This window comes from Schistocerca americana, chromosome 6, assembly GCF_021461395.2.
Source record: "Schistocerca americana isolate TAMUIC-IGC-003095 chromosome 6, iqSchAmer2.1, whole genome shotgun sequence".
Classification (NCBI taxonomy): domain Eukaryota; kingdom Metazoa; phylum Arthropoda; class Insecta; order Orthoptera; family Acrididae; genus Schistocerca; species Schistocerca americana.
This window is the reverse complement of record NC_060124.1, coordinates 80,972,494-80,985,392: the sequence shown is the minus strand read 5'-3', so window position 1 is coordinate 80,985,392 and position 12,899 is coordinate 80,972,494. Positions and strand designations below refer to the sequence as shown.

At 40.9% G+C, this 12,899-nt stretch overlaps 1 protein-coding gene across 1 annotated transcript in view; it reads right to left on the bottom strand.

The window, feature by feature from the left end:
• LOC124619556 (putative helicase MOV-10) overlaps positions 1–12,899 on the bottom strand; it is a 343,693-nt gene that overhangs the window by 138,699 nt on the left and 192,095 nt on the right. The gene's annotated exons all lie outside the window — the stretch shown is intronic.

Here is a 12,899-nt window from a genome sequence, read left to right as displayed (position 1 = left end):
GAGTTGCACAAGGAGACAAAACAACTGTGGTCTTAGGCTACTGCTGGGTGCTCCAAAAACTGTTTATTATGCTGTTTCTCTCCCTATCACTTTAGTAATGACAGCCAGTACTCTCTAAGAGTAGGAGGAGGCCCTTTATTAGTTCATTATTAGACAGAATTTCTTGAGAAGTTAATGATATAAGTATACTATGTCTTTTCGCCTTCACCACTTCGCATCAGAACATTAGATGAGGTGCGGTTTTATCCTCATTACACAACCTACACTTAGGGGATTCTTTATACACATCCATCACGTACAAAGTTCTCATTGTCAGTCATTAATACTACCAGGAGTCTAATGTTCAAACCCAGGATTGCAGAACTTCTCTTGAAATATGGCTTTCGCATTACTTGCTTGTCTTTTTTGTTTTTGGATCTTAGTCTGTGTGCTGTCTGCTGATCCAGTTACATAGTTTTCATTTTACCATCACCTTAGTAATGGTTAGAAAAGGTTCCAGTCCTATTTGTTAATTAACATACACATTCATCCCAAGATACTTACCAGAATTATGCACCTCTGAATGGAAGTTATTAATCTTTCAAGGGCAAGATGTGAAAAGACGCAATTAGAGGATGAAACAGAGATATGAACTATAAGTGATGTTTGGCTATTTTATACAAATAGTGATAGGAATTTTTATGAAGTTATGGTCCATAGGTACCAGTTCCCTTAAGTTTGCCGAGACTCTAATGTTCAATTTATATCTTCAACATATTTGTTCCACCGTCAAGAATAAATAAAACTGAAACCACACACATGTTATCAGCCCACTACTTGTCAGCCAGCATAGCGTCTATTGCAGTATACGATACACCTTTCTTACTTAACGTGAGATGCTTACTTGCTTGCTCTCTCCCTCTCCCACATGTAGTTACATTTTTATAGGCATGGACTGCCTTTCAGCTTAAAATGATCATTGTTGACATAATTTCCAATGGAATATACTTTAACAAAAATTTTGTTCTGGCCTAATAAAGCAAACTAGTAAGTTGTTCTGACCCTAAACAGTCACAATATTTCTGGTGTTCATTTCTGCCTGGAATGCTTTTCTTAGTACAAGCTAAAATGTTTTGGAATTTGAGTCACAGATATTGAAAGAAATTACAGTACCTCTTCATTTCTAATGAAAGTTTACATATTTCATTAGTAATTGTTAGAGACTTATTTTACTAAGTTTAGCTTGGAAAATACACTCCTGGAAATTGAAATAAGAACACCGTTAATTCATTGTCCCAGGAAGGGGAAACTTTATTGACACATTCCTGGGGTCAGATACATCACATGATCACACTGACAGAACCACAGGCACATAGACACAGGCAACAGAGCATGCACAATGTCGGCACTAGTACAGTGTATATACACCTTTCACAGCAATGCAGGCTGCTATTCTCCCATGGAGACGATCGTAGAGATGCTGGATGTAGTCCTGTGGACCGGCTTGCCATGCCATTTCCACCTGGCGCCTCAGTTGGACCAGCGTTCGTGCTGGACGTGCAGACCGCTAGAGACGACGCTTCATCCAGTCCCAAACATGCTCAATGGGGGACAGATCCGGAGATCTTGCTGGCCACGGTAGTTGACTTACACCTTCTAGAGCACATTGGGTGGCACGGGATACATGCGGACGTGCATTGTCCTGTTGGAACAGCAAGTTCCCTTGCCGGTCTAGGAATGGTAGAACGATGGGTTCGATGACGGTTTGGATGTACCGTGCACTATTCAGTGTCCCCTCGACGATCACCAGTGGTGTACGGCCAGTGTAGGAGATCGCTCCCCACACCATGATGCCGGGTGTTGGCCCTGTGTGCCTCGGTCGTATGCAGTCCTGATTGTGGCGCTCACCTGCACGGCGCCAAACGCGCATACGACCATCATTGGCACCAAGGCAGAAGCGACTCTCATCGCTGAAGACGACACGTCTCCATTCGTCCCTCCATTCACGCCTGTCGCGACGCCACTGGAGGCGGTCTGTACGATGTTGGGGCGTGAGCGGAAGACGGCCTAACGGTGTGCGGGACCGTAGCCCAGCTTCATGGAGACGGTTGCGAATGGTCCTCGCCGATACCCAAGGAGCAACAGTGTCCCTAATTTGGTGGGAAGTGACGGTGCGGTCCCCTACGGCACTGCGTAGGATCCTACGGTCTCGGCGTGCATCCGTGCGTCGCTGCGGTCCGGTCCCAGGTCGACGGGCACGTGCACCTTCCGCCAACCACTGGCGACAACATCGATGTACTGTGGAGACCTCACGCCCCACGTGTTGAGCAATTCGGCGGTACGTCCACCCGGCCTCCCGCATGCCCACTATACGCCCTCGCTCAAAGTCCGTCAACTGCACATACGGTTCACGTCCACGCTGTCGCGGCATGCTACCAGTGTTAAAGACTGCGATGGAGCTCCGTATGCCACGGCAAACTGGCTGACACTGACGGCGGCGGTGCACAAATGCTGCGCAGCTAGCGCCATTCGACGGCCAACACCGCGGTTCCTGGTGTGTCCGCTGTGCCGTGCGTGTGATCATTGCTTGTACAGCCCTCTCTCAGTGTCCAGAGCAAGTATGGTGGGTCTGACACACCGGTGTCAATGTGTTCTTTTTTCCATTTCCAGGAGTGTATTTATGTTTTGCAGGAAAAGTTACTTTAAAATTTACTTTGTTTTCTTGGTCAGACTGTTTTTGTCCATTGTAAATTTTGTGCAATGGTAATTATAACAATACTAAAAGTATAATTTATTCTCATTAATCTATGTAAGGGCTGGTGGTTGGCGAAGGGAGTGAGTTTTTGTTAGTTGTAAGATGGCTGCAGTTGGAGCTAGTATCAATGTGACAAGTTATAAGAATTATGTTGAATAGTGAACCAATGATCCAAAATAAATTTATTTATTCATCCCAGTGCAAAAAGCACTAAAATACAGCATAATCCTAAAACTAAATGAAAAACAATAAAGGTGCTACACTGTAAAGAAATTTTGCCATCATTAGATTGTTTGTGAAGTAAGATTCTCATGATTATACAAGACTATGTAATAAATCACAGTATTTCAGTAGCAAACAAGAATGATTGACAAATATATGTTTTTTTTTATTTACACATTGTTTCAACAACTTACCTAATTTCTTTGTCATGTCTCATGATTTCATTGCTCTCTGTTTGGACACTAATCATATTGCATTAGGAATATGTTACACATTAGTCTACTGAGTTGGTATTATTACTTGATTGATGAATGGAAAATTATTTTTGCTCTTACTGTAAACACTTCAGCATCATTAGTAGTTTCTCCCACAACATAATCCCACACTGCCAATTTTGCGAGTATATCTACAGTGCAAATTGATGTTTGCTACATTCTCTCTTCCCTCAAGTTTCTCAGATTGGTGATAATGTTATTGTAACTTCCCTACTTCATCATGAGTTGAGAGCTGGTCCCACAGGTTGCTGTTCTGTACCCAACTAGCAAGAGAATGGTACATACAAAATTGTTAACGCATTCGTGGCCATTTGTTGACAAACTGCCTATTGGCTTCTGTCTCGGGTTCTTCAGCCGACGTTCATCTAATGATTTTACTGACGTTTCGCCAGCACGAGTGGCTGGCATTGTCAAAGCTTCAGCCTCCATTGCCGGTGGTGAACTGGAGCCGAGCTCGCAGCCGCAGACTATATGTACCTGGCGTGCCAACGTCCGAGGGCTTCTCCACAGTCATTTCCGGTGCGGTTCTCCTCTTGCTAAATGCGACGGTCGTTCCCTGCAGTACAGGAAGCCAGGATCCGTTTACCTTAAGCCTTTCCTCTTTCTTGTTGAAACTGTTCACATGTTTTGTATTTCTACAGCTTCTCTGAACAAGCACGTGTGATAGTGCTTCTCTACAGGGAGAACTTCCATGTCGGCAAATTTTATGACTTGGTCAGTCTCTCTCAGTGCGTGCTCTGCCACGGTCGATTTCTCCACCTGCCCCAACCTGCAATGTTGCTTATGTTCTTTGATCCTGGTGTTGATTGATCATCGTCATTCCAACAAACTTTTCCACATGTGCACGGTATACGGTTTATTCCCGACATTGCAAGTGGGTCCCTTTTCCTTTGCCGATCTAAGACACATTTTGATTTTCCTTGATGGTTTGAAAATCGTCTTTACGCCGTGCTTGCGCAATATATGGCCGATTCTGTCCGTCACTCTGGGAATGTATGGCAGAAAGCCCGTACCTGACATTTGTTTTTCCGATTCCTTACTTCGCCAAGTATTTGGCTCTGTTACACTTCTAATATAACTTTTGGAGTACCCATTGCTCCTCAGAACACTTTCCAGGCGTTACATTTCGCGTCTGAGGTGCTGCAGCTCACACATTCATCCTGCTCATGTTACGAGCGTATTAATCATGCCCCTTTTCTGGCTCGGGTGGTGGTTTGATAGTTTGTGCAGGTATCGGTCTGTGTGTGTCGGTTTTCGATAGATGCTGTGTCCCAGGTTTTCACCATTCCTTGTGACCAGTACATCTAGAAATGGCAATTTTTTGTCCTTTTCTACTTCCACGGTAAATTTTATTTTGGCATGGAGGCTGTTCAAGTGTCTTAGGGAGTCACCAAGCTGTTCTTCACCATGGCTCCACACAATGAAAGTATCGTCGACGTACCTGTACCACACCTTAGGTTTGCAAGTCGCCAAGTCCAGTGCCTGTGCTTCGAATTGTTCCATGAAGAAGTTGGCCACCACTGGACTGAGAGGACTACCCATGGCGACGCCTTCCAGCTGTTCGTAGAAATCGCCATTCCACGTGAAATAGCTCGTGGCGAGACATGCATGGGAGAGCTTTGTGATGTCTTGTGGGGAAAATGGAACCAATGTGCTCCAGAGCGTCACTGAGTGGCACTTTTGTAAACAAAGAAACAACATCGAAGCTGATCAGGATGTCGTTTGGTGCAAGTTTCAGTTTCTTCAGCTTCACAATTAAATGTCCCGAGTCCTTTACGTATGTCATTCTTCCCCACGTGTGGCTGGAGGAGAGAGGTGTTTTGCCAGATTATACGTCGGTGAGCCAGGAGCGCTAACAATCGGCCTTAATGGAACATCGTTCTTGTGGATCTTGGGTAATCCATGCAGCCGAGGTAATAGGGCATCTGTGTTGAGCAGGTTTCTCTGTACATCGTCGGATCTAATAGGTCTCGGATCTTTTCTCATAATCTTCAGTCTTCATTACGACGGTCGCATTCCCCTTATTGGCAGGCAGCACCAATATACTATTGTCTGCGTTAAGATTCTTAATGGCTTGTAGCTCTTCTTTCTTCAGGTTACAAGCTGGTGGCTTTGCTCGGCGCAGTATCCTGGCTGTTTCAGTGCTTATTTCCTCTGCCCTTTCACAAGGAAGGGTCCAAATGGCCGCTTTGGTGTTGGCAATGATGTCCTCCATAGGTATAGTTATCGGGATGGTACATGCCGTGTGCTGCCCTAGACTGATTCCCACTGCCGTTAAACAGTCTACATCTACACTGCTACTCTGCAATTCACACTTAAGTGCCTGTTACTATTTCTTAACCATTCCGCTCTCCAACAGAGTCGGGGGTGGTAGTGAGGGGGGCTAGCAAAATCACTTAAAACTTTTTGTTTGAAATCTATTTCTCTTATTTTATTATGATGACCATTTCTCCCTATGTATACTAGTGGCTACAAAATATTTTTGGAGGAGCTAGCACAATGACTGAGCGTAGGGAGTTAAGATGGGATACAATAAGCACACATTTGTGTAGTTGATGCTACGTGAAGGTCAATGTAGTGTAAGAAATGATGCCACTGTATAGTGTCTGTCTGGAATCAAATGCTTTCTAGCGATGAATCGTATTATACTCAATGGCAATCTGACGCAAGAGGCAAGGGTTCTGTTTTCGTGAATGCCTATAGAACATTACCGCTCGTCATGTGTTACTGCCCACAGTACCGTACCGAGGAGATGATGATGATGATGATGATGATGATGATGATGATGATGATGATGATACAGTATTGATGTTTTCCAGAGCTGGACTTAAGAAATCACAAAGCAGAAGGATATGAACAAATTTACTGCACTGTGTACTGCTTCCTGCATGGAAACAGTTCAGAGATGACGATTCTTTGTGAGGTAACTGTTTGTCGACACTAATATTCCTGAAATGTACTGGCCTGCCCAAAGTACTGACCTGAACCCAGTGGAACACCTTTGAGATGACTTAAGACTGTAGACTTCGCTCCAGACCCCAGCATCCAATACCACTACCTTATCTCATTTCAGCTCTTCAGAAAGAATGGGCTGGCACTCGTCCACAAATATTCAGACACTTCACAGTCCCCAGTAGAGTTTAAGCCATCATAAAGGTGAATGGTGAACATACCACACATTAATGTCTACTAATAATGTTTCTGGATACTTTTGATCACAATATTGTTTTATTCATGACAGCAGTAGTATTGCTTTACAAATTGCTTCTTCAAATACTGCAGTCTGTGTTGGATGTCACTTAATACAGCACAATACCTTATCCAAGGAGATTAGAAAAATCTTCGTCGTCGTCATCATCGTCATCATCTCCTCTAGCCCAAAAGCTGATTTGATACAGCACTCGATGCAACACTATCCTGTGCAGCCCCGCCATCTCCGAATAATTACTGAAACTTAAGTCACTCTGAATCTGTTTACTGCAAGCATCTCTCTGTCCCCCTCTATGATTTTTAACCCCCCCCCCCCCCCCCTCACACACACACACACACACACACACACACACACACACACACACACACACTTGCCTCCTACAGTAAACTGGTGATCCCCTGATGTCTCAGAATGTGTCCTACCAACTGATCCCTTCTTCCCAATTCTATTTAGTGTCTCCTCTTAGTTACATGATCTACCCATCTAATCTTCACTATTCTTTTGTAGCACTACATTCCAAAAATTTATATTCTCTTCTTGTCTGAATTGTCCATGTTTCACTTCCATGCATGGCTACAATCCATTCCAACACTTTCAGAAAAGACTTCCTAACACTTCAATCAATGAATAAAACACATATTTGAACCATCAGCTGCTTTTATTTTCAACCCAAATGTCAACTCTCACTCTTGGACCATCTTCACGAATGCTATCCAAAGATACAAATAATTGTATGTAGCATACAGGAAATGCCACCAGTTCCTTTACAAAGAAGCGAATACTTACAGGGTAAACATGGTTTAAGCTACCACATCACATCAGTCATTACTTAAACAATGTGTAATGCATGCCATGAATATCAATGTGTGGCACAGGACACTAAATGTACACAGAGCAGTATTGAAGAGATCAGGAGTATAAGTATTACTTTGTACAAAATATTGAGATGTTGGTATAAGATCATTAAAAAATATTTTCATCATATGGTATAAAAATATATTGTTGGCAAGTTACGTGTTAATGTGGAGGACTTGACTACCTTTGGTTAAGATCTTTGGTACAGTTTCATATGTAAACAGAGAATGATGTTGCTATCTCCAAGCGTAAGATAACATAGAAGTTACAATGCAAGGTAGAAAACATTACACTGTATCATCTTCATTGCTTACACCTGATGAAATGTACATAAACAAACGTCAAATATATCATAAACACAATGGAAATTACATCTGCAACATTAGAACAAGCTAAAATACAATGTTAAAAAACAGGTTGAAATGTCACTCAACATTCATATGCATCTAAGTTACAGTAGTGAACAATTAGTGTCACATATTGACTATATTTAAAGAAAACCTTCATATGTAAATAAGGTATCATTACAGTGCTTAATTGGAAGCTTAGTATGTCAGAAATGTTACTGTCATAAAGAAGAGGGGGGGAGGGGGAAATAACGACAGCATAACAAACCATGTATCCAAATTTGGCTTTAAGGGATATTGTCAACATGTATAAAATAGTGGTAGTGATGTTTAACATTCTTTAAACACTGTAACACTTTAGCTGAAGGCATTACAGGCCCAGCCATTAAGTATATATTTTGAGAGCCATATACAAAAAAAAATCTTCACATAATCAAGGCAAGTGACTGCCAAACAAAATACGTATTTGCTTATGTACAGACTTACAACCATTAGATGGAATGTAGACATCGGGCTGCAGATAACTTTTCTAATACAGGGAGCAGCAAAATGATCTGACGGTTTTCACCGGCGCAGAGTTGAGCAAGTAGTTGGTAGGGGTTGGTGGGGATAGACGTTTTTCGGAGCCTACACGTGGACATTTTTAGCAGCCACAGAGTAGTGGTCGGTTGAGCATCGTGCATTTGTTGTCGAGTCGCTTTTTAAAAGTGGCAAGTCCTGTGTTGCTGTGCATCAGCAATTCTGTAGGCGTTTTAATTTAGGTGCAGGAGGAAAAGTTTCGACATGCAACAATATTATGCTGTGGGTGAGTGACTTCAGAGCTACCAGTTCAGCACTGAAATGGAAGTCAACAGGCCGACAAGGTCAGCACATATGCCAGAGAATATCAATCGAGTAAGAGAAGCTGTGGAAGCCAGTACTTGGCAGCTGACCCGTAAACAAGCCACTGCTATATATTATGTCTAACTGCTCAGCAAGACAAATTTCCATCCATATGAAATAGCTATTGTTCAGCTGTTAAAGCCCAGTGACTATGCAAAGAGAAAAGCATTTTCGGAGAAAATGATTAATTTGATGACAGATGTAAAAATTTTCATGATGAGCGACAAGGCGTATTTTCATCTGGGCGGTTATGTAAACAAACAGAACTTTCGTTGTTGGTCAGCTACAAATTCTGAAGAATTGCATGAATCTCGTCTGCGTATTCCTAATGTCACTGTGAGGTGTGGTGTAACAAAAACTTGTGTCATTGGGCAATACTTCTTTGAAGAGGGTGGTCAAACGCTTACGGTCAGTTCGCGATGTTATCTGTTGACGTTACAAAACTTCCTGATCCCTGAACTTAGGAGAAAACACTTTGTGCGCAGTAGAATGTGGTTATAGCAGGATGGGGCAACTGCCCATACAACCAATCAGGTGATGGACTTTTGAAAAGTAAGTTTCATGGCCAAGTAACCTTGTGTTTCAGGGATATTGCATGACCAGCATGCTCCCCTGATCTTAGTGTTTCTGACTTTTTATTGTGGGGTTTCTTGAAATCAAAAGTCTGCACAAACAAGCCCTGCACACTGGGAAAACTTAAGGTGGCCATAATTCAACAAATCACCAACTTGTCTCCTGCAGTGTTGGGGAAGGTGTTTGACAGTTTTGGTGCGAGACTGGAAGATTGCTTCAACACAGAAGGACTGCGGCCTTTCTAAATAATAAAAACGAAATGAGGTGATGATGGTGTGGTGACCCTCAACAACGTACCCTTTGACTCAGAGTTGAAACATTAAAAGTTTTGGCTGGTTTCGTTGTCTAGGGGCTAGGATACATAGTTGCCGCATTACAAACCAAATACTGCCGAGTCTACAGTATGCAATATGAATATGCACATGAATCGAATGGTTGAAGGTTCCTATCATTCGGCAACTGCGAATTATAAACATAACATATAAATTTATAAATTAAAGATTGCAATTAAATAAAATCTGCAGGTAGTATCTCAACGACTTTAAATGATGAGTACGATAGTAGAAGTACTTTTGAGAATGTGGTATATTTCTGCAAAACACTTATTGGTGTCGATGATCCAGCAATTAAATAAAATATAAGTTGAATAACAGGGAAACAATAGATTCCTACTTCATGTAATTAGTTACGAACAACAACACAGCTTGCAAGATATTCACTTCTGAACACATACTACACCTTCACTGCATAAGCCACAGAAATCACACAAGAGCACAGGTTGGCACTCCGAAATATTTCTATACTCCGCGACCATGTGTAAACTGCTCCAAGTCTTTCCCACGACTCTGTGTCTGTTGCATCTAGCACTTCGCGTGTCATGTGCCGTACTGTCCGGAACTCGCCTTCATCCAGTCTCCCCATTCATGAGCTCTGTGACTGGCTAGAGCGCTCGCACCATGTCTTCAAGCCAACGTACCCACACAAACGTAATGAAACATTCGAAATACTGGATTTACATTTAAATAACTTGAAATTAAATAATTATTCCCTACAGCTGGACCATAAACACGCTCTAACACATGTTATTAGATACATAAACGAATTTTAAACATATACCAAAGGAATAGTCTGATGTCTCTGTGCTTTCTAAAATACAGTAAATATTTAACCAATTTCTTCATGAATAGTATATATCAGATATAAACAAAGACATAGATGAATAAATATATTTATAACCATGCTACTACCATTTCTTCGTGTAACTGTGGAGTACGTATGGGCTGACGCGATCAATAGTAATTGGCCACTTTGACCTCCAATAACTCGTGTACTATTCAAGTTACATGCCTGTAATTGATACCAATTTAGGTTTACACTAATAGCTTTCTAAAGACACACTGATTGACGAAATCTGAAGAAGTGTGTAGATTTTAGAAATTCGTTGCTGGGTGTTACTTGTATAATTTACCATCAGATACTAAACTAATAAAGATATTGAAAATCTGATTACTTCATCAGAATTGCATTGCATATAATAGTAATGTACATGTTTCTTTCCGAGGTGTCATGATTTATCTGGCAACTATTAATTTCCATACGAACTGTGAAATGTTTGCCATTAAGGTTTCACGAAGTCCGCCATCTTTGGCCCTCCCGGAGCACAGCATCACCAAGGAATTCCCTGCCACGTGCTCAATGGACCACGTGCTCCGGCTGTTGTGAGGCACCACGTGGATGCTAGCGAGTTCGGCCCTGCCGGGCAGCCCAAGCAGTGGCTGCCAACTGTGAACTTAGAATATTTCCAGAGCGCTGCAACTCGCCCGTTACCTCACAGGACACCATTTGAAGGACGTCATCTTCAAATTTTAAACTGATGAAATTGGTTTTTCCACTGTTATTTTCTGTAATTTCCATGAACACCATTCTGCAAAACCAATAAAACATTTTTTATCACTCTTAAAATCTGTGTTATTTGTACTTTAAAACCATCTGATCTTTTTCCGCACCCTGTCTATCGATACATGATGGTTATGTACTTAATAGGTTGGTTGGTTGGTTGGTTTGGGGAAGGAGACCAGACAGCGTGGTCATCGGTCTCATCGGATTAGGGAAGGATGGGGAAGGAAGTCGACCGTGCCCTTTCAGAGGAACCATCCCGGCATTTGCCTGGAGTGATTTAGGGAAATCACGGAAAATCTAAATCAGGATGGCCGGACGCGGGATTGAACCGTCGTCCTTCCGAATGCGATGTACTTAATAGAATTTGACAGTAAACAGTTTTAAGTTAAAGAGAAATATATGACCTGTTGTTCATTAAAATGAGAACTACACCTTGGGAGTAGGAACATATTTTAGGCAAAGGCAACGTATTGACCAGAAGTTCACATCGAATATAATAAAAGTTAAAATAGAAGTCCTGAATGTTTAGCATACTCAATGTAACAACAGTAATACACGCGATGTGGATGTGTTGGCAAACCACTTGATATAAATTACAATTTTATTGCACACAGTTTTCTTATATCTCCTATTAGGGTTCCTCATTACACGGCTGCAGTGCAGATAATTATATTATGGTTTGTTATCCACAACCCGTGAATTACCGTTGTTCAACATAAACAGTTATAAAATGTTAGTAACTTCTTTCCTGTTGTTTGACATTGAGTATGCTAAACACTTATTAATTCTACTTTTAATTTTTATAATATTTGACATGGACTTCTGGTCCAAAAGTTCCATCTGCCTGAAGTATGTTCCATCTCCCAAGATGTAATTCTCATTTTAATGAACAACGGGTCATATATTCCTCTTTTACTTAAAAATGTTTACTGTCAAATGCTATTATGTACATAACTATCATGTATTGATACATCAGAAAGTCTTCTGTAGTCTGATGTCTACATTCCATCTACTGTTTTTAAATCTGTACACAAGCAAGTACGTATTTTGTTTAGCAATCACTTGTCTTGATTATGTGAAGATTTTTTTTTATATATGACTCTCAAAATATATACTTAATGGCTGAGCCTGTAATACCTTCAGCTAAAGTGTTACAGTGTTTAAAGAATGTTACACATCACTACCACCATTTTATATGTGTTGACAATATCCCTTAAAGCCAAATTTGGATACATAGTTTGTTATGCTGTCGTTATTTTTTCCCCTCTTCTTTATGACAGTAGCATTTCTGACATACTAAGCTTCCAATTAAGCACTGTAATGAAACCTTATTTACATATGAAGGTTTCCTTTAAATATAGTCAATATGTGACACTAATTGTTCACTACTGTAACTTAGATGCATATGAATGCTGAGCAACATTTCAAAACATTTTTGAACATTGTATTTTAGCTTGTTTTAATATTACAGATGTGCTTTCCATTACGTTTATGATATAACTGACGTTTGTTTATATACATTTCATCAGGTGTACGCAATGAAGATGATACAGTGTAATGTTTTCTACCTTGCAATGTAACTTCTATGTTATCTTACGCTTGGAGATAGCAACGTCGTTTTCTGTTTACATGTGAATCTGTACCAAAGATATTCACCAAAGATAGTCTAGTTGTCTACATTAACACGTAACTATACCATATGATTAAAATATTTTTTGAAGATCTTTGACCAACTTCTCAATATTTTGTACAAAGTAATACTTACACTCCTGATCTCTTCAATACTGCTTTGTGTACATTTAATATTTGTATGAGTCCTGTGCCGTATATTGATATTAATGGCATGCTTTATCTATTATTTGAGGAATGACTGATGTAATGTGGTAGCTTAAACCACTTCA